Source organism: Phocoena sinus, chromosome 3, assembly GCF_008692025.1.
Source record: "Phocoena sinus isolate mPhoSin1 chromosome 3, mPhoSin1.pri, whole genome shotgun sequence".
Lineage (NCBI taxonomy): Eukaryota > Metazoa > Chordata > Mammalia > Artiodactyla > Phocoenidae > Phocoena > Phocoena sinus.
The window spans coordinates 37,047,377-37,069,522 of record NC_045765.1 but is presented as its reverse complement, the minus strand read 5'-3'; positions in this window follow the sequence as shown (position 1 = coordinate 37,069,522).

Below are 22,146 nucleotides of genomic sequence, written 5' to 3'. Positions count from 1 at the left end.
CCAGATGAAGTGTGTGTATGGAGTGAGGAAATTCCAGGCAGAGAGGAAAGCATGCCAAAAGACACAGAAGTGAGAAATGACAGAGTGATGCAGCTTTAGATCCTCACCTGAAAGGCAGATGAAATAAGTGAGGAGGTTGGAGACTTTCAAATTTTCAGTGGTATATCAAGGAGAGGGCAACTGGAGGGGTTTGCCCCAGGTGCAGGCAAAAAGGGGGTGCACTATCTGTGGGGTATTTGAAAGCAATAATGATTAAATTGCCAACAATTCTAAACAATAATAAAACACTCCTCTCTTTCAAGGTGGGCACCCCACTGAATGCACCACTGCATGTTTTTCCTGAAGATCTGGGGCAAGGAAGTGACATAATCAGCTTCCTGACCCATGCAGATACAGAGATCCTGGTGGCAGTAACATGTCAGTGAGAGAACCTTTTGTTTTATCCCTACTTGCCATCCCGGACAGATGAAGAGCACCTCCAGTGAACATCCTCAGAGCACTAAACACTTTTCCTTAGTAACTTTAGCAGTTTATAATCATATCTACCAAATGAAGGAGAGAGAAAGAAAATGCAGGCGAAAGGTTTCCAGAAGATACATAGAGTTTGGGATTAGTTGAGTTGTTTATTGGCTTGTGGGAGATCAAGAAGAGATATATAGCAACTGGACATAGATTTTGTGCTGGAACTGTAGATTCAGGAGTCATTAACCTAGAGGTGGTGGTTAAATCTTTGGGAATGGAAGAGGTAACCTGGAAAAACTGAGAGAGACAGTGGGCCAAAGAAGGAACACTGAGAAGCTGAAAATTTCATGGGCAAAAGATGGAACAAAAGTCCAAGAAAGAGACAGTGAAGGGATGCTCAGAGACCTAAGAAGAATCTGGATAGCACAAAACTGTGGCAAGACTTCCCAGGACCAAGGGGAGAGAGAGAATCTAAGATAATTCCAAAGAGTTAAATATCAGTAAGTGTCCTTGAGGAAAGAGGTCAAACTCGTGGTATCTGTATTGGGAGGTGGCTAGAAGGTTGGGAATACAATGGCAAAAACCCTAGAAGTATTTGAGAATTACAGACTCTCATTATATGGCTTAAGTGGATCTACGGTTTCCCTACCCAAGTCCCATATTGAGCCCGGGAGGTGACAAGATCCCAGAGTTTACCCACAGGCCAGGGTGTAAGGGAATAAAGTGGACATGGCCCAGTATGGCTCAGGAGCCCGGTGAGTGTCTCCCTTGTCTTAAAAACAGCATGTGCCCACCAAAGAGACTCACCAGACCAGAAAAGTCAGGATCCTAGGTGGACGGATGACCAAAGACGAGGTGGGATGAGGCACATCTCAGAAGATGCCATTTTTCTAAGAGCTGAGGCCCAGATGTTCCCCACATGTGACTCAACATTACTTAAGCCTGTGCCCCCCACCCTGCCTCCACTTAAATATTATCTCAGAAAAACTCACATTATCTAAGGATAAGTTTTTGTCCCTGGGTGGAATAATAACAAAAAATAAAATTAAGGTCCAAATTTAGAAAAATAAAGTCACATTTCTTACATACTTAAGTTTGTGCACTGGAATCCATATGTTTATTATTATAGAAAAAAACAGTGTAAACTTTGTAAGTCTGAGACTCATTGGCTCTTTTCACTATATGACATTGCGTTCAAAGAAGTACAATCCAAACAGCTAAGAACAATGCAAATGAAATTCTGAGCTTTAGCTTGCACTGCTCAAAAATCTTCTAACCCCCCAGGAACATTCTTCTTCTGTGCTTTCCTCTCTTCCACATTCTCCTCATACCTACAGTTTGCACTGATATTTTGTTTTCTAAATTCCCTAATCTTTCTTTCTTAGTTTTTTATTAGATCGATTTAACTTTCCTTTCCTTCTTCCCCTCCTCCTCCTCTTTCTCTTTTTCTTCCTTCCTCCCTCCCAAGGTAGAGAAGAATTGTGAATCTACTCAGGCAAAGAGAGCAGCACCTTTATAAGAGGATAGTGGGGAAAGAGAAAACTAGAAAAACTTAAAGGTTAATTTCTTAAGCACATCTCTTAAGAAAATATGGATAAGCAAAAGAGGAAACTAAATTACCTGAAATTCTACTACTGTAAACACGTTGATATACTTTCAGACTTTTTCCTATTTATAACACACAAAATATAAATGACAAAAAATAGCCTCATAATATATATACTTTTGTAGCCCCATTCAAGCAACTTAACTATATTATGAATTTCTTTCTGTCTTACGCTTTATATGCACATCATCAATTTGAAGAGCTACATGACATTCCATTGTTTGAATATGCCATAATTTATGAACTTTGTCTCCACTGTAAGACACTTAGGTTGTTTCCCCTGTTATACAATTATAAACACTGTTGTTGTCCTTTATTCAGTTGTGCAATTATTTTCATATGATTAATTACTAGGTGTGAATACTCTGGTCAAAGAGCACACATACTACATTAATTTTCTAGGGCTGATGAAACAAAGTATCACACCTGGGTGGTTTAAACAAGAGGAATTTATTGTCTCATAGTTCTGGAGGCCTGAAATCCAAGATGAACCTGTTGGCAGGGTTGATTTCTTCTGGGGACCGTAAGGAGAATCTGCTCCATGCCTCTCTCCTAGCTTCTGGTGGTTTGCTGGCAATCTTTGGAGTTCCTTGCCTTCTTCTGCATCACCCTGATCTCAGCCTTACACTCCGCATGGCACTCTCCCTGTGTGCCTGTTCAGGTCCAAATTTCCCCTTTTTATAAGGTCACAAGTCATATTGGATTAGGGGGCCACCCTACTCCAGTATGACCTCATCTATAATGACCCTATTTCCAAAGAAGGTGACACTGAGGTACTAGATGTGAGGACTCCCACGTACAAATTGAGCGGACACAATTCAACTCATATCATATCTTTAATACTTTTTATATACGTTTAATAAAATTTTAGAGTGCATCTTTGAGAGATGTAAATGAGGTAGCACTGACAGGACTTGGGGTGACTTATTATAATTGGGAAAGGGATCAGAGGAAAGGAATGTATTGGGTGATTTCTAAATACTGTCCATGAGCAACTGAGTAAAATTCAGGAAAAATATACTGGGAGAGTGAATCTGGTTGGTGATGAGTTACGTTTTAGATAAACTGAATCTAAGGCATTACAGAACCAACAAGTGGAAAGGTCTAATGAATAGCTATATTCAGAGTTTAGGAAAGACACCAGCCCTGGTCTGGAGTTTAGGAAAGACACAAATTTGTGAATCACTACTTAAGTGGAAGTTGAAAGTCATGAAATCACCCACTAAAGTCACCCAGTAACATGAGATAGAAAGAGGACCAAGGACAGAATCCTAGAAAGAAAGAATGAGTGAACTTAATAAACAGAAAAGGTTGGAGAAGATGGGAGAATGGGCTGCTGTTATTGGAGAAAGGAACATGGATGGGATCTTGGAATTGGATATAATGAATGTTTCAGACAGTGGAGATTTCATAGAATATTAACAAAATTTTTTACTGAGGTGAAATTCAAATAACATAAAATTCACCATAGTAATCATTTTAAAGTTTACAGTTCAATGTCTTTTACTACATTCACAGCATGGCCCAGCACATCCTTCACTTCAACAATAAACATCTCTAGACAAGTGCTGGATTTTGGTTTTTGTCCACACAACTTGAAAACAGAAGTGATGCAGCTTCTAATGAGCCTATTTCTGAAGATCAGAATCATAGGAATCTTTGGATTATCATAGGAATGATAGGAAATGATAATCATAGGAATCATAGGAAAATCTTTGCTTTCTCCTAAAGTAATTTGGATATTTTCTCTCTTGGCTTCATTCCTATTAGGTGATCATTCCAAGCCTCAAATGGAAGATAGAATTATAATTCTTAAGATACTGTCTTACAACTGTAGACTATTTAAATGTGAATCTTAAAAGTAAATTGTTTCCATTTTATTATATTTGTAGGTAGAGTAATTACAGTATTTTTGTTGTTGACACATCCACTAAAATAATCCAGAAACACAGTAAGAATTTTGTCTTCTAAAATAATTTTGATTATATTCTCTTTTAGTTTCATTGCTATTAGTTAACTGATATAAAAGTGCTCAAATGGAAGCATGATAGAAATATTCTCAGGATGTTTTACACACATACATTATATGAATGGGAGTTTTATTAGTAAATTGCTTCCATTTTATTCAATATCTACATATACTATTTTTGATGTTGCTATTTAACAAGTCTCTTCTATTGGTCAAGCAAAACACAATAATTTTTTCTCTTAAAGTATTTCTCAGCGTTCTCTTCTTTAGTTTTTCTGCTGTAGTTATGTGATTACACAATTGCTCAAATGGAAGATCAATGGAACTGTAATTTTAAAAATAGTGTTTATAAATTTATGTAAAAGTGAATGCCATCTTCTTCTATCTGTAGACAGTATGAAAACAGTATTTCAACTCTTGTTGTTTACTTTAAAGTCCACAATAACGTGAACTGTAGTTGTAGTAAGAGTTTTATATGAGCAATTATAACACATAGAGACATTTGAAATTCAAAGTCTAGTTCTTTATACCAGAGGCTGAATTTACTCTAAAGGCTAATGTCTTTATCAAAACAAATTTTAGCTAAAAAAAAAGCTGTGTTAAAATAATTTCCTCTTCTGTATGACTTATAAGAGGCAATCTAGGAAAAAGCTACATTCTCAATTTTCTTATGTCAATCATGCTATATGGATTCTTGGGGATCTGGGTTTTCTTTTACCATTACAACCTTATACCAATTAAAGACAAAATATATCTTTAAAATAAAGGAAAAATGTCTGCCTATAATGTACTTTAGAGACTTACAGAGACAGCAGAAGCAAGAAGAACTTCAATCCTGCATCCTGTGGAACAGAAACCACATTCACAGAAAGATAGACAAGATGAAAAGGCAGAGGGCTATGTACCAGATGAAGGAACAAGATAAAACCCCAGAAAAACAACTAAATGAAGTGGAGATAGGCACCTTCCAGAAAAAGAATTTAGAATAATGATAGTGAAGATGATTCAGGACATCGGAAAAAGAATGGAGGCAGGGGCTTCCCTGGTGGCGCAGTGGTTGAGAATCCACCTGCCAATGCAGGGGACACAGGTTCGAGCCCTGGTCTGGGAAGATCCCACATGTCGCGGAGAAGCTAGGCCCGAGAGCCACAACTACTGAGTCTGCACGTCTGGAGCCTGTGCTTAGCAACGGGAGAGGCCACTACAGTGAGATGCCCGTGCACTGCGATGAAGAGTGGCCCCCGCTCGCCACAACTAGAGACAGCCCATGCACAGAAACGAAGACCCAACACAGCCAAAAATAAATAAAGAAATAAAGAAATTAAACAAACAAACAAACAAAAAAAGAATGGAGGCAAAGATCGAGAAGATGCAAGAAATGTTTAACAAAGACCTAGAAGAATTAAAAACAAACAGAGATGAACAATACAATAACTGAAATGAAAAATACACTAAAAGGAATCAATAGCAGAATAACTGAGACAGAAGAACGGATAAGTGACCTGGAAGACAGAATGGTGGAATTCATTGCCATGGAACAGAGTAAAGAAAAAAGAATGAAAAGTAATGGAGACAGCCTAAGATACCACTGGGACAACATTAAACACAACAACATCCACATTATAGGGGTCCCAGAAGGAGAAGAGAGAGAGAAAGGACTTGAGAAAATATTTGAAGAGAATACAGTTGAAAACTTCCCTAACATGGGAAAGGAAATAGCCACCCAAGTCCAGGAAGCTCAGCGAGTCCCAAACAGGAAAAACCCAAGGAGAAACATGCCGAGACACTTAGTAATGAAATTGGCAAAAATTAAAGACAAAGAAAAATTATTGAAAGCAACAAGGGAAAAATGACAACATACAAGCAAAGGAACTCCCATTAGGTTAACGGCTGATTTCTCAGCAGAAACTCTACAAGCCAGAAGGGAGTGGCATGGTAGACTTAAAGTGATGAAAGGTAAGAACCTACAACCAAGATTACTCTACCTGGCAAGGATCTCATTCAGATTTGACAGAGAAATCAAAAGCTTTACAGACAAGCAAAAACTAAGAGAATTCAGCACCACCAAACCAGCTCTACAACAAATGATAAAGGAACTTCTCTAAGGGGGAATCACAAGAGAAGAAAAGGACTTATAAAAACAAACCCAAAACAATTAAGAAAATGGTCATAGGGGTCTTCCCTTGTGGCGCAGTGGTTGAGAGTCCACCTGCCGATGCAGGGGACACGGTTTCGTGCCCCGGTCCTGGAAGAACTCACACGCTGCGGAGCGGCTGGGCCCGTGAGCAATGGCCGCTGAGCGTGAGCATCCGGAGCATGTGTTCCGCAACGGGAGAGGCCACAACAGTGAGAGGCCTGCATACCGCTTAAAAAAAAAAAAAGAAAAAATAGAAAATGGTCATAGGAACATACATATAGATAATTACCTTAAACATTAAAGGATTAAATGCTCCAACCAAAAGACACAGGATTGCTAAATGGATACAAAAACAAGACACATATATATGTTGTCTACAAGAGACCCACTTCAGATCTAGGGACACATACGGACTGAAAGTAAGGGGATGGAAAAAGATATTGCATGCAAATGGAAATCAAAAGAAAGCTGGAATAGCAATACTCATATCAGGTAAAATAGAATTTAAAATAAAGAACGTTACAAGAGACAAGGAAGGACACTACATAATGATCAAGGGATCAATCCAAGAAGAAGATATTACAATTATAAATATATATGCACCCAACATAAGAGCACCTCAATACATAAGGCAACTGCTAACAGCTATAAAAGAGGAAATCGACAGTAACACAATAGTGCGGGACTTTAACACCTCACTTACACCAATGTAAAGCTCATCCAAAATTAAAACAAATAAGGAAACAAAAGCTTTAAATGACACAATAGACCAAATAGATTTAATTGATATTTATAGGACATTCTATCCAAAAACAGCAGATTACACTTTCTTCTCAAGTGCGCATGGAATATTCTCCAGGACAGATCACATCTAGGGTCACAAATCAAGCCACAGTAAATTTAAGAAAATTGAAATCATATCAAACATCTTTTCTGACCACAATATTATGAGATTAGAAATGAATTACAGGGAAAACAACGTAAACAACACAAACAGATGGAGGCTAAACAATACGTTACTAAATAACCAAGAGATCACTGAAGAAATCAGAGGAAATTAAACACTACCTAGAGACAAATTACGATGAAAACACGATGATCCAAAAACCTATGGGATGCAGCAAAAGTAGTTCTAAGAGGGAAGTTTATAGCTATACAAGCCTACCTCAAGAAACAAGAAAAATCTCAAATAAACAATCTAACCTTACACCTAAAGGAACTAGAGAAAGAAGAACAAACAAAACACAAAGTTAGCAGAAGGAAAGAAATCGTAAAGACCAGAACAAAAATAAAGGAAATAGCAACAAAGAAAACAATAGCAAAGATCAATAAAACTAAAATCTGGTTCTTTGAGAATATAAACAAAATTGACAAACCATTAGCCAGACTCATCAAGGGAAAGAGGGAGAGGACTCAAATCAATGAAATTAGAAATGAAAAAGGAGAAGTTACAACAGACACCACAGAAATACAAAGCATCCTAAGAGACTACTACAAGCAACTCTATGCCAATAAAATGGACAACCTGGAAGAAATGGACACATTCTTAGAAAGGTAGAACCTTCCAAGACTCAACCAGGAAGAAATAGAAAATAGGAACAGACCGATCACAAATAATGAAATTGAAACTGTGATTAAAAAGCTTCCAACAGGGCTTCCCTGGTGGCTCAGTGGTTGAGAGTCCACCTGCTGATGCAGGGGACACAGGTTTGTGCCCCGGTCTGGGAAGATCCTACATGCCGCAGAGTGGCTGCGCCCGTGAGCCATGGCCGTTGAGCCTGTGCATCTGGAGTCTGTGCTCCGCAACGGGAGAGGCCACAACAGTGAGAGGCCCACATACCGCAAAAAAAAAAAAAAGAAAAACTTCCAACAAACAAAAGTCCAGGACCAGATGGCTTCACAGGTGAATTCTATCAAACATTTAGAGAAGAGCTAACACCCATCCTTCTCAAACTCTTCCAAAAAACTGCAGAGGAAGGAACACTCCCAAACTCATTCTATGAGGCCCCCATCACACTGATACCAAAACCAGACAAAGATACTACAAAAAAGAAAATTACATACCAATATCACTGATGAATATAGATGCAAAAATCTTCAACAAAATACTAGCAAACAGAATCCAACAACACATTAAAAGAATCACACACCATGATGAAGTGGGATTTATCCCAGGAATGCAAGGATTCTTCAGTATATGCAAATCAATCAATGTGATACACCATATTAACATATTGAAGAATAAAAACCATATGATAGGGCTTCCCTGGTGGCACAGTGGTTGAGAGTCCGCCTGCTGATGCAGGGGACATGGGTTTGTGCCCCGGTCCGGGATGATCCCACATGCTGCGGAGCGGCTGGGCCCCATGAGCCATGGCCGCTGAACCTGCGCGCCCGGAGCCTGTGCTCCACGGCGGGAGAGACCACAGCAGTGAGAGGCCCACATGCCGCAAAAACAAAACAAACAACAAAAAAAACCCACCATATGATCATCTCAATAGATGCAGAAAAAGCTTTTGACAAAATTCAACACCCATTTATGATAAAAACTCTCCAAAAAGTGGGAATAGAGGGAACCTACCTCAACATAATAAAGGCCATATACGACAAACCCACAGCAAACATCATTCTCAATGGTGAAAAACTGAAAGCATTTCCCTAAGATCAGGAATAAGACAAGGATGTCCACTCTCACCACTATTATTCAACATAGTTTTGGAAGTCCTAGTCATGGTAATCAGAGAAGAAAAAGGAATAAAAGGAATACAAATTGGAAAAGAAGAAGTAAAACTGTCACTGTTTACAGATGACATGATACTATACATAGAGAATCCTAAAGATACCAGCAGAAAACTACTAGAGCTAATCGATGAATTTGGTAAAGTTGCAGGATACAAAATTAATGCACAGAAATCTCTTGCATTCCTATATGCTAATGATGAAATATTTGAAAGAGAAATGAAGGAAACGTTCCCATTTACCATTGCAACAAAAAGAATAAAATACCTAGGAATAAACCTACCTAAGGAGACAAAAGACCTGTATGCAGAAAACTATAAGACACTGATGTAAGAAATTAAAGATGATACCAACAGGTGGGGAGATATACCATGTTCTTGGATTGGAAGAATCAATATTGTGAAAATGACTCTACTATCCAAAGCAATCTACAGATTCAATGCAATCACTATCAAATTACCAGTGGCATTTTTTACAGAACTAGAACAAGAATCTTAATATTTGTATGGAGACACAAAAGATCCCGAATAGCCAAAGCAGTCTTGAGGGAAAAAAACCAAGCTGGAGGAATCAGACTCCCTGACTTCAGACTATACTACAAAGCTACAGTCATCAAGACAGTATGGTACTGGCACAAAAACAGAAACATAGATCAATGGAACAAGATAGAAAGCCCAGAGATAAACCCATGCATCTATGGTTAACTAATCTACGACAAAGGAGGCAAGGATATAAAATGGAGAAAAACAGTCTCTTCAATAAGTGGTGCTGGGAAAACTGGACAGCTACATGTAAAAGAATGAAATTAGAAGACACCCTAACACCATACACAAAAATAAATTCAAAATGGATTAGAGACCTAAATGTAAGACCAGATACTATAAAACGGTTAGAGGAAAACATAGGAAGAATACCCTTTGACATAAATCACAGCAAGATCTTTTTTGATCCACCTCCTAGAGTAATGGAAATAAAAACAAAAATAAACAAATGGGACCTAATGAAACTTCAAAGCTTCTGCACAACAAAGGAAACCATAAACAAGACGAAAAGACAACTCTCAGAATGGGAGAAAATATTTACAAATGAAACAACTGACAAAGGATTAATCTCCAAAATATACAAGCAGCTCATGCAGCTCAATATCAAAAAAACAAACAACCCAATCCAAAAATGGGCAGAAGACCTAAATAGACATTTCTCCAAAGCAGATATACAGATTGCTAAGAAACACATGAAAGGATGTTCAACATCACTAAACATTAGAGAAATACAAATCAAAACTACAGTGAGGTATCACCTCACACTGGTCAGAATGGCCATCATCAAAATTCTACAAACAATAAATGCTGGAAAGGGTGTGCAGAAAAGGGAACCCTCTTGCACTGTTGGTGGGAATGTAAATTGATACAGCCACTATGGATAACAGTATGGAGGTCCCTTATAAAACTAAAAATAGAATTACCATATGATATAGCAATCCCACTACGGGGCATATACCCTGAGAAAACCATAATTCAAAAAGACACATGCACCCCAATGTTCATTGCAGCACTATTTACAATAGCCAGGTCATGGAAGCAACCTAAATGCCCATCAACAGACGAATTGATAAAGAAGATGTGGTACATACATACAAAGGAATATTACTCAGCCATAAAAAGGAATGAAATTGGGTCATTTGTTGAGACATGTGTGGATCTAGAGATTGTCATACAGAGTGAAGAAAGTCAGAAAGAGAAAAACAAATATCGTATATTAATGCATATATGTGGAACCTAGAAAAATCGTACAGATGAACCGGTTCGCAGGGCAGAAGTTGAGACACAGGTGTAGAGAACAAACGTATGGACACCAAGGCGGGAAAGCCACGGGGGGTTGGGGGTGGTGGTGTGATGAATTGGACAATTGGGATTGACATGTATACTCTGATGTGTGTAAAGTTGATGACTAATAAGAACCTGCTGTATAAAAATAAAATAAAATAAAATTAGAATTTTTTTTTTTTTGCGGTACGCGGGCCTCTCACTGCTGCGGCCTCTCCCGTTGCGGAGCACAGGCTCTGGACGTGCAGGCCCAGTGGCCACGGCTCACAGGCCCAGCCGCTCCGCGGCATGTGGAATCTTCCCGGACCGGGGCAAGAACCCGTGTCCCCTGCATCAGCAGGCGGGCTCTCAACCACTGTGTCACCAGGGAAGCCCTAGAAAATTTTTTAAAAAAGAAAGTATTTACAAAATGCCAAGATTGTCTTGGTAGTATAAGTAAATTCAGTATATAACACTATTGTTATATGAGAAATTAGAGGTAAAACATAAAAAGAGAAAAAAAAAGACTTACCGTGCACACTGACAATTAAGACTGCAATTTTCCTAGGGAGGAGACGGGAAAAGCAGGTAACAGATGTGTTTACACTCAGATCTCATCTCTCCCATATACTTGCCCTCCTTCAGGGCATTTTTTCTTCCTTCTGCCAGCTGGTAGTTTGTGATACTGCAGGTGCACAACAAATGTTGAGTGAGTTAAATTCCAGTTTGAACCCACAGATACTAATTATAGTTATTTTTTATGATGTTTTAAAGACTAAAGAATACCAACAACTTCATTTTCCCCCACAAATGAATTATGAATGCAATAATAGCATTCTAAGTATTTGGAAGGGGTGTTTAAATTTTTCCTTTTGAGTGGTGTGATTGTAAAAATTTCCATGCCCAAGTTATGGATTATTTCAATTCCAATACGATAAAATTTGGGGAAAGGCAAAGAAACTTTTACAAAATCATAACGAAGATATAATAGTACAGAGAAGTACTGGGAGAGGCAAAATAAAGGGTTAAAAAGGCATACTCTAAAGCTACGTTACCCAGTACAGTAGCCACCAGCCACTTGTGGTTACTGAGCAGTTGAAATATGGCTAGTATGAACTGAGATGTGCTCTGAGTATAAAAGACACAATGGATTTCTTTTTTTTTTTTCACATCTTTCTGGAGTATAAATGCTTTACAATGTTGTGTTAGTTTCTGCTATACAACAAAGTGAATCAACTATATGTATACATATATCCCCATAACCCCTCCCTCTTGAGCGTCCCTCCCACCCCTCTAGGTGGTCAAAAAGCACTGAGCTGACCTCCCTGTGCTATGTAGCAGCTTCCCACTAGCCATCCATTTTACATTTGGTAGTATATATATGTCAATGCTACTCTCTTACTTCATCCCAGCTTCCCCTTCCCCCACCTGGTGTCCTCAAGTCTGTTCTCTATGTCTGTGTCTTTATTCCTGCCCTGCCTCTAGGTTCATCAGTACCATTTTTTAAAATTCCATATATATGCGTTAGTATATGGTGTTTGTTTTTCTCTTTCTGACTTACATCATTCTGTATGACAGATTCTAGGTCCATCCACCTCAATACAAATAACTCAATTTCATTCCTTTATATGGCAGAGTAATATTCCATTGTATATATGTGCCACATCTTCTTTATCCAATCATCTGTTGATGGACGTTTAGTTTGCTTCCATGTCCTGGCTATTGTAAATAATGTTGCGATGAACATTGCGGTACATGTATCTTTTTGAATTATGGTTTTCTCAGGGTATAGGCCCAGTAGTGGGATTGCTGGGTTATATGGTAGTTCTATTTTTAGTTTTTTAAGGAACCTCCATACTGTTCTCCACAGTGGCTGTATCAATTTACATTCCCACCAACAGTGCAGGAGGGCTCCCTTTTCTCCACACCCTCTCCAGCATTTATCATTTGTAGACTTTTTGATGATGGCCATTCTTACCTGTGTGAGGTGATACCTCATTGTGGTTTGATTTGCATTTCTCTAATGATTAGTGATGTTGAGTATCTTTCATGCATTGTTGGCCATCTGTATGTCTTCTCTGGAGAAATGAAAAGACACAATGGATTTCAAAGACTTAGTATGAAGAAAAGCAGATGAAATATCTCATTAATTTTTTATATTAATTACATGTTGAAATTATAATATTGTGGATATATTGGGTTGAATAAAATTGTGTTAAAATGGATATTTCCTGTCTTTACTTGTTTTATGTGACTACTGGACAATTTAAAATTATACATATGTGGTTCAAATTATGTTTCTATTGGATAATTTTGCTGTGCAGTCAAACTACCTGGGTGCACATCTTCCACTAACTCCTTGGTGTGACTTAAACACTTCACTATGTCTCGGTTTCCTTATCTGCACAATGGTGTAATGATAATACTTAACCTGCTAGAGGCATTTCTTAGGACATGATGATATGCCACAGGTGTCAGCAGTTAGTAACTTAATAATAAGGGAACCAGCAGAATGATCAAAGGGTGAGCAGTTCAGAAAACACAATTGGAAGTGGGAATATAACTCAGAAATGGAAGGATCACTGGAGCAGCTTATGAAACAAACAAAAACAGAAAGCAAACAGGCACCTAATTAAGTAATGTCTGAAGTTCCATTTCTCATGATCATAAAAGCACCATGTCCCAAATCAGTTGATACAGAAGACATCTGGAGAGAATAGTACCAGATATCAGATGTGCTGACCATTGATTAGAAATAATAATCCAATATGACTAAAAAGCAGTGCTAATGATATGTCTTGTGACTGTTTATTGGAGTCCTAAGTTTGCATTCTCCAGCCTTGTTGAGGGATCAGAAACTGAATTAAACCAAGGTTAAAAGTAGAACATCAAGTAACAAATTGTGCTTTTAAACAGACAGCTGCCCGTGATTTTCTCAAACAATGAGTAAAATGCAGAATATACAGTTTGCTCTTTAGTTTGTTATGAGAATTAAGTGAAGTAATACAACTAAGGTGCTTACATGAATAAACAATAGCTGTTAGCATTGTCATTGTTTAATTAGCAATATTATTATGGGAAAGTAATGAAGAAAGAAGTTATACTTACATTCACTATACCAAAAAGGGAATAGTAACTGTGACTCATGTCAAAATCAGAGTTATTCAAATGTAATCAAATTCTGAGGGGCAATTCTAAGAAGAAAATAATGGAGAGATTTGTGTTAACGTTTTAAAATATTTGAGAACCATGAACCTAATTTGGAACTATTTAATATTTCTTCATATGTTTGTAGCAATGATAGCATAAAATACATTTGCAGGTGGTAGAATTTAAAATTTGTGTAAATCCAGTTTGGCAGGTCCTCAAAAAGTTAAACAATAGAATTACCATATGACCCAGAAATTCCACTTCTAGGCACCTACCCAAATGAATTGAAAATGTATGTCCACACAACTTGTACACAAATGTCTATAGCAGCATTATCTATAATGGTCAAAAAGTGGAAACAACACAAATATCCATCAACTGATGAATGAATAAACAAAATGTGGCATAGTCACACAATGGAACCATAAAAAGGAACAAAATACTAATACAGATGAGAATATGGATGAACCTTTAAAACACTATGATGGGCTTCCCTGGTGGCTAACATGTCGCAGAGCAACTAAGCCCGTGCGCCACAACTACTGAGCCTGTGCTCTAGAGCCCGTGAGCCACAACTACTGAAGCCCGCACGCCTAGATCCCGTGCTCTGCAACAAGGGAAGCCACCGCAATGAGAAGCCCGCGCACGGCAACGAACAGTAGCCCCCGATTGCCGCAACTAGAAAAAGTCAATGTGCAGCAACGAAGACCCAACACAGCCAAAAATAAATAAATAAATAAAATTTAAAAAAAACCCACAACACTATGTTAAGTGAAAGAAGCCAGACGCAAATCCACACACTGTATGATTCCATTTATATTAAATGTCCATTGTAGGCAAACCGGTTTGAGACAGAAAGCAAATTAGTGATTGCCAAGGGCTAGAGGAAGAGGGAAATGGAACACCGAACAAATATTGGATCACTTTGCAGGGTGATGGAAATTTTCGAGGTTAGATAGTGATGACGGTTGTGAATATACTAAAATTCACTGAATTGTACAGTTTAAAATGGTGAATTTTATGGTGTTAAGAAAACATAAAATAAATATTCGTTTCAAACAAAATAAAATAAAATTAGTGTAAATCCAAAGAGCTGAGATATGGATGGAGAGGATGAAAATGAATGATTTTGCTTACAGATAAAATGTGACTATTACTAAAGAACAGAGTGGATAAATAAATATTGAATTAACTAGAATGTTAAGAAGAGAAAAAGAATAATATTGAGACCTGTCAGGAAGAGAATTAACACCCTTAACTATCAGTATAGAAGATACTTCAGGAGTGGCTGTTTGACCTACAGGGAGGCCTTCTTCCCTGAGAACCCTCCCCAGTAGTCAAGGCAGGCTTAGGCAGAACCTGATGCCCTTGAAGGAGTTGACTAGTCCAGAGACAGACATGTCACCTAAGTTACGCCACCACAAGATCTGATCCCAGGATTTGGGGATTTGAAGTTGAGTGATACAGAGACTGGGAGTCAGAGTCGTATTAATAGCAGTACTCTAATGATAAGGTCTGTGGATTTATTGTGAAAGATCTTAAACTTGTCTTGGTACCTGGTTCAGCAACATTTAATTAATACCCTCTGTCAGGTACTGTGCCCTTGTAATACTTCCCTTCTTCCCCACCCCAGTCCCCACTTTTTTAACACAAGCTAGCCTGATTAAGTTTCTGTTAGTTAACACCATAAATAATATTTCAAAACAAATCACTTGAGGTAATACTTATACAGCATCAAGAAAAAAATGTATCACTTTGATATTATCAATGAAATTTTAAATACTAAATGTAAATTCTCTATGAAATTTATTTCACTATGAATAATGAAGCTCTGGAAATTCCAGGAAGGATAAACACAGACATGAGAGAAGTAATAAAAGATATCAGTGAAAAAGAACATGATTTTTCCATTTGGCTTTATGAAAATGCACTACGTGATCTTTATATTTCTAATTTTGAAAGTGAAAGGTTGATGGAAACCATGACACAAATAGGTCCATAAGCTGTTGTTTGAGAACTATTGAATTAAAACCTAGAGATTTTTTTTTTTTTTTTTTTTGTGGTATGCGGGCCTCTCACTGTTGTGGCCTCTCCCGTTTCGGAACACAGGCTCCGGACGTGCAGGCTCAGCTGCCACGGCTCACGGGCCCAGCCGCTCCTCGGCATGTGGGATCCTCCCGGACCGGGGCACGAACCCGTGTGCCCTGCATCGGCAGGCGGACTCTCAACCACTGCGCCACCAGGGAAGCCCTTAATGATTTTTTTTGATATAGACCAGTTTTTTTTTAAGTCTTTATTGAATTTGTTACAATATTGCTTCTGTTTTCTGTTTTTTCGGCCTCGAGGGATGTGGGATCTTAGCTCCCCGACCAGGGATCAAACCCACACCCCCTACATTGGAAGGCAAAGTCTTAACCACTGGACTGCCAGGGAAGTCCCCTAGATATTTTTTTTAAATAAATATATTTATTTATTTATATTTGGCTGCATTGGGTTTTCGCTGCTGCACGCGGGCTTTCTCTAGTTGCAGTGAGCGGGGGCTACTCTTCGCTGTGGTGCACAGGCTTCTCATTACGGTGGCTTCTTTTGTTGCAGAGCATGGGCTCTAGGCACGCGGGCTTCAGTAGTTGTGGCACATGGGCTCAGTAGTTGTGGCTCGCGGGCTCTACATGCAGGCTCAGTAGTTGTGGTGCACAGGCTTAGTTGCTCCGTGGCATGAGGGATCTTCCTGGACCAGGGCTTGAACCCGTGTCTCCTGCATTGGCAGGCAGATTCTTAACCACTGTGCCACCAGGGAAGCCCTAGAGATTTAAAATATAGAATTTAAAAGCATCTTTTGGTTATTCGATTAGCTCATTTTTATAAACAGGTATTGAGGTCAGGGGAAATTGATTACCTCAAAGTCAGGATAATTTTAGGCAAGGCTGCCTCTAGAACCCCATCTAATGCTTTTTGGACATTAACACATTGCTAAAGAAATGTTTCCTGACAATTAGAAGTATAATGAATAAAACAATGGTAAACTATTCATTACAGATAGCTTATTGGTGATCAAAACTTGCTTTGTCACATTGTAAATGTTTAGATTCTAACAGTCTAGACATTTCATTAATATTTATTGAAGTTGGGAGACATTAATTTATCCACTTATGAGTCACTGTGGATATAAAAAACAAATAAATGAAATTGCCCTCATAATGTGCAATACTGCAACATAATAACAATTTGATGCTCTTGTTTACGATTTCAAATTGAATGTTGATTAGGTTGCAGTATATCATACTAAATTTTTCATCTCAGAAATAGTTCATTAGTCTAGAATGTGTGGGTAGGGACATTTGTAATTATTTCTCACATGATTAAGAAGATATTGTCTCCTATGCACATGACTTTGGATATAAACCAGAAGCACAGGTTTTACAGTTAACACTCTGCATGTGTAACTGCCTGCAGGGATACTGTACTGTATATCTAGAATTGTTTTTAAGAGGATAGATCCCACGTTATGTTCTAAATCCAATTTTAAAAATTAAGCCTATTTTTAATATATATATGTGTATGTTTTGTTTATATATGTATGTATATATATATATATATATATACTCTGTTTTCAAAATGAAAATTTAAAAAATCACTTTTTTATTAATTTTAAAAGTAATACAGAGACTTCCTTTTCCGGGATGAGGCAGAGTATTTGCATTTCTCCCCATTCCTTCTGCCAAGTACAGCTAAAAACCCTGGATGCTATAAAACAAATATAAGAAGACTGAAAGGTGGAGAGAAGGCAGATTGGCTAGTTACCTGGAAAGACAAGGGAGTGAGTTCTCTAGTTACCTGGAAAGACAAGGCAGTGAGTTCTCTGAGTTTTCTTTTTACTTCATAGTTGGGGTGCTAGAGATACTGACAACCTGGAAATGTCAGTGGGCTCAGACAAAAGCCTGTTCTCTCTAGGCAAGAACCAGGAAAGCCACAGCCTAGCAAGGGAGAAAACATTTAGTTAATAACCACTTGTGCAGAAAGGAGTCAACGTGGGAGGCCTGAGCCTGTTGTCACCAGAAAGTCCTGTTCCCTTGGCTGGCATCTGGGAACTTCACTGATATTTTCCTGCACTGATATTAAACCTTCCCTAAATGAGAAGAGTGTCTCACTGTGCCTAGATTGTTCATGGAAGCCACGTGGTTTATGCTGCTCACCTGCTTTCCTTTTGGGAGTCTGAAATTGATATTAGCAAGTGAGTACCTACATGACCACACCTCCAAAAACCTTGGGTAAAGAATCTCTAAAGAGCTTCCCAGGAGAAAACCCTTCATATGTGTTGTCACAATTCACTGATTGAAAAACTGAGCACACCATGGGCCATTCCACTGAGAGAGAATTCTTAGAATCTTGTGCTTTGTTTCCTCTAGGCTTCATTCCTTGAAATTTTTCCCTTTGCTGATTTTGCTTTGTAACCTTCTGCTGTAAATCTCAACCGTGAATACAACAATAAATTGAGTCCTGTGAGTCCTCCTGGTGAATCATTGAACAAAGGAGTGTTCTTGGAGACCACTGACACATTGCCATACTCCAACCAAATATCACAAGAAAAAGTGGTGGTTCCACCACCTCTGTCAGCAGTAGCCCGGTGGGAAGTCTAGCCTTTCACCCTTGCCAGGCTATAATGAGGTACTCCAACTCCCTTCCAGGATGGTGTTAGAGAAGACTGAGTGGGAAGCCAGAACTTTTACTATCTTCCAGTGGAGGCCATGTGGGGTATAGTGATGAAGCACCCCTCTACCTCCCAACTTGGGTGGTAACACTGGAGGCTGGTGGAGAACCTGAACCCTCACCCCTGTACAAGAGTAACGGGGTGCCCTTTCCTGCCCACATGGGGTGTCAAAGGAGGCCTAATGAGGAGCTTGTATTTCCACCACAACCACGAAAAGTATGTGAAGAAATAACGTCTAAAAATTCCCAAACTGGCAAAAGACATAAACATATAGAATAAAAAGGTTGAGTGAATCTCAAACAGAATAAACCTAAATAAATCTCCACCAAGACACAGCATAGTCAAACTTCTGAAAACTAAAGACAAAGAAAAAAATTCTTAAAAGCAGCAAGAAAGAAACAATAGCTTATAAACAGCAGGAAAAACAATTTTTTTTTTTTTTTTTTGCGGTACACGGGCCTCTCACTGTTGTGGCCTCTCCCGTTGCGGAGCACAGGATCCGGACGCGCAGGCTCAGCGGCCATGGCTCACGAGCCTAGCCGCTCCGCGGCATGTGGGATCTTCCCAGACTGGGGCACGAACCCGTGGTCCCCCGCATCAACAGGCGGACTCTCAACCACTGTGCCACCAGGGAAGCCCAGGAAAAAACAATTTTATTGACAGATTTCCCTTCTAAAACTATGGAGGCCAGAAAGAAGTTGCACAGTTTTCAAGTGCCAAAAGAAAAGAACTGTCAATCCAGATTCTATAAGCAGTGAGAATATGCTTTAGTAATAAAGGAGAAGTCAAGACATTCTCAAATGAAGCAAGCCTGAAAGAATTTGTTGCTAGCAAACCTATCCTAAGAGAATGACTAAAAGAAGCTCTCTAAACAAAAAGGAATCCTGGGACATTAGGAAGAAAGAACAATGGAAAGAATAAAAATATAGGTAAATACAACACTTTCCTTCTTGAAATTTCTAGGTTGTATCTGATGATTGAAGCAAAAATTATAACGTTGTTCAATACAGTTCTCAATGTATGTAGAGGAAATATTTAAGACAATTATAAACTAGAGACAGGAAAGGAACTTAATTAGCGGTCAAGATGTTTATACGTCACTGGAACTAGTAAAATATTACCACCAGTAGACTGCTAAGTTATGTATATATAATAGAGCAATCACTAAAAATTTATACAAAGAGATACACTTTAAAACAATACAGACAAATCAAAATGGAATTCTTAACTCATGTTTGAGTAACCAACAGAAAGACAGGAAAAAGAAAATAGAAAAATCAAAACCAGAAAACAATAAAGTGGCCGACTGAAGTCTTAAAATATCAATAATTGCATTACATACAAATGGTCTATTTTATTTGTAAAAGCCAAAAAGTGGAAACAGGGCTTCCCTGGTGGCGCGGTGGTTGCGAGTCCGCCTGCCAATGCAGGGGACATGGATTCGTGCCCCGGTCCGGGAGGATCCCACATGCCACGGAGTGACTGGGCCCGTGAGCCATGGCCGCTGAGCCTGCACGTCCGGAGCCTGTGCTCCTCAATGGGAGAGGCCGCGGCAGTGAGAGGCCCGCGTACCGCAAAAAAAAAAAAAAAAAAAAAAGTGGAAACAACCACAATGTCCAATAGGTGGTTAGACAAACTGTGATAAATCCATACCAGGGAATCATTCTCAGCCATAAGAGGAAATGAACTACTGATACACACAATAGCTTGAATAAATCTCACAGGCCTTATTCTGAGTGAAAAAGGCCAATCTCAAAAGGCATATACCATAGATTTCCGTTTACATAACATCTGGAAATGACGAAATCATAGAGATGGAAACCAGATTAGTGACAGAGGGTTAGGAATGGTGAGAGAAATGGGGTTGGGCGTGAGTATAAAGAGGGAGCACAAGGCGTATCTTTGTGGTGATGGCAGAAGTCTGTACCTTGATTGCAGTGGTAGCTATATGACTCTACATGTGATAAAATGGCATACAATTATATGCACACACATTGTACCCATGTCAATATCCTGGTTTGATATTGTACTATAATGACATAAGATGAGATCATTAGAAAAAACTGAGTGAAGCGTACACATAATCTCTTTTTGCAACCTCCTGTGTATACATAATTATTTTAAAATATGTATAAACTGTGTACACGTGTATATATCTAAAGCACAGAAAAGATTTTCAAGGATAGGCCTAAAAATTAATAGTGGTAAGGATATGTTTATACTATTTTTGTTGTTGTTGTTTTAGGCCATGACACACAGCATGTGGGATTTTAGTTCCCCGATCAGGGATTGAACTTGTGTTCTCTGCAGTGGAAGCAAGGAGTCTTAACCACTGGATCACCAGGGAAGTCTTGTACTATTTTTTTTAATTATTATTATTTTTTGGCTGCGTTGGGTCTTTGTTGCTGTGCACGGGCTTTCTCTAGTTGCGGCGAGCGAGGGCTACTCTTTGTTGTGCTGCGTGGGCTTCTCATTGTGGTGGCTTCTCTTGTTGTGGAGCACGGGCTCTAGGCGCGCGGGCTTCAGTAGTTGTGGCACGTGGGCTCAGTAGTTGTGGCTCACGGGCTCTAGAGTGCAGGCTCAGGAGTTGTGGCACATAGGCTTAGTTGCTCTGTGGCATGTGGGATCTTCCCGGACCAGGGCTTGAACCCGTGTCCCCTGCATTGGCAGGCGGATTCTTAACCACTGCACCACCAGGGAAGCCGCCTTGTACTATTTTTAAAAAAAGAGAAAAAGAATGCAAAACTATTGTAAAAAATTCAAATACAGAAAAATATAAACAAGGTGAAACTCACCTGCTCTATGATGCCATTGAGAGATAATTTCTTTCGTTCATTTAACAAATACTTACTGAGTGCATCCTATGGTGCCATGAACTGTTAACATTTGGTGTGTATTTCAGAAATTTCCTGCGCAACCAGAGTCAATTACAAATTATAATCATTATAAATCACCGATGTTATTATATGTATAATATGCATTATTATATAATCTCTCTATTCTCTACATTCTATTCATCCATTATTCATCCATTTGCAAATATGTATTGAGTACCTGCTTTAGCCAACATCATGCTATGCTCTGAGGATACAGTGGTGAATAGAGCAGACATGGTCTGTTTCCTCACAAAGCTTACAGTATAGTAAAAGATTGTCACTAAACAAATTGTCTGAAATAGACAATTACAGATTATGTCAAGTTTAGACAAATGCAAACAATGCTTTGAAATGCCCAACTGTGAAAAGAAAGGATAGTAGTTATGACAGCAAGATACTGTAGCATGTTTATCATTGATGGAAATGAGCCTGTAGAGAGAAAGAGGTTAAAAATACAAGAGCAAGAGAGAGGGATACTGGATTTATACAAAGTTTCCTGAGAGGGAAGGAGCCAGAGCACAAATATAAGGGTTGACTTCGGGTAGAAGGAAAAATTGCCGCATTGAAACAAGCAAAAGAAGTGAGGACAAGTGCAGATATAACTTAGTTTGTAGATTTGGAGGTCTGAAGTTCAGGCAATTCCTCTTTGAGACTTTCTATTTTCTTAACAAAATATGAGACAATGTCATCTGCC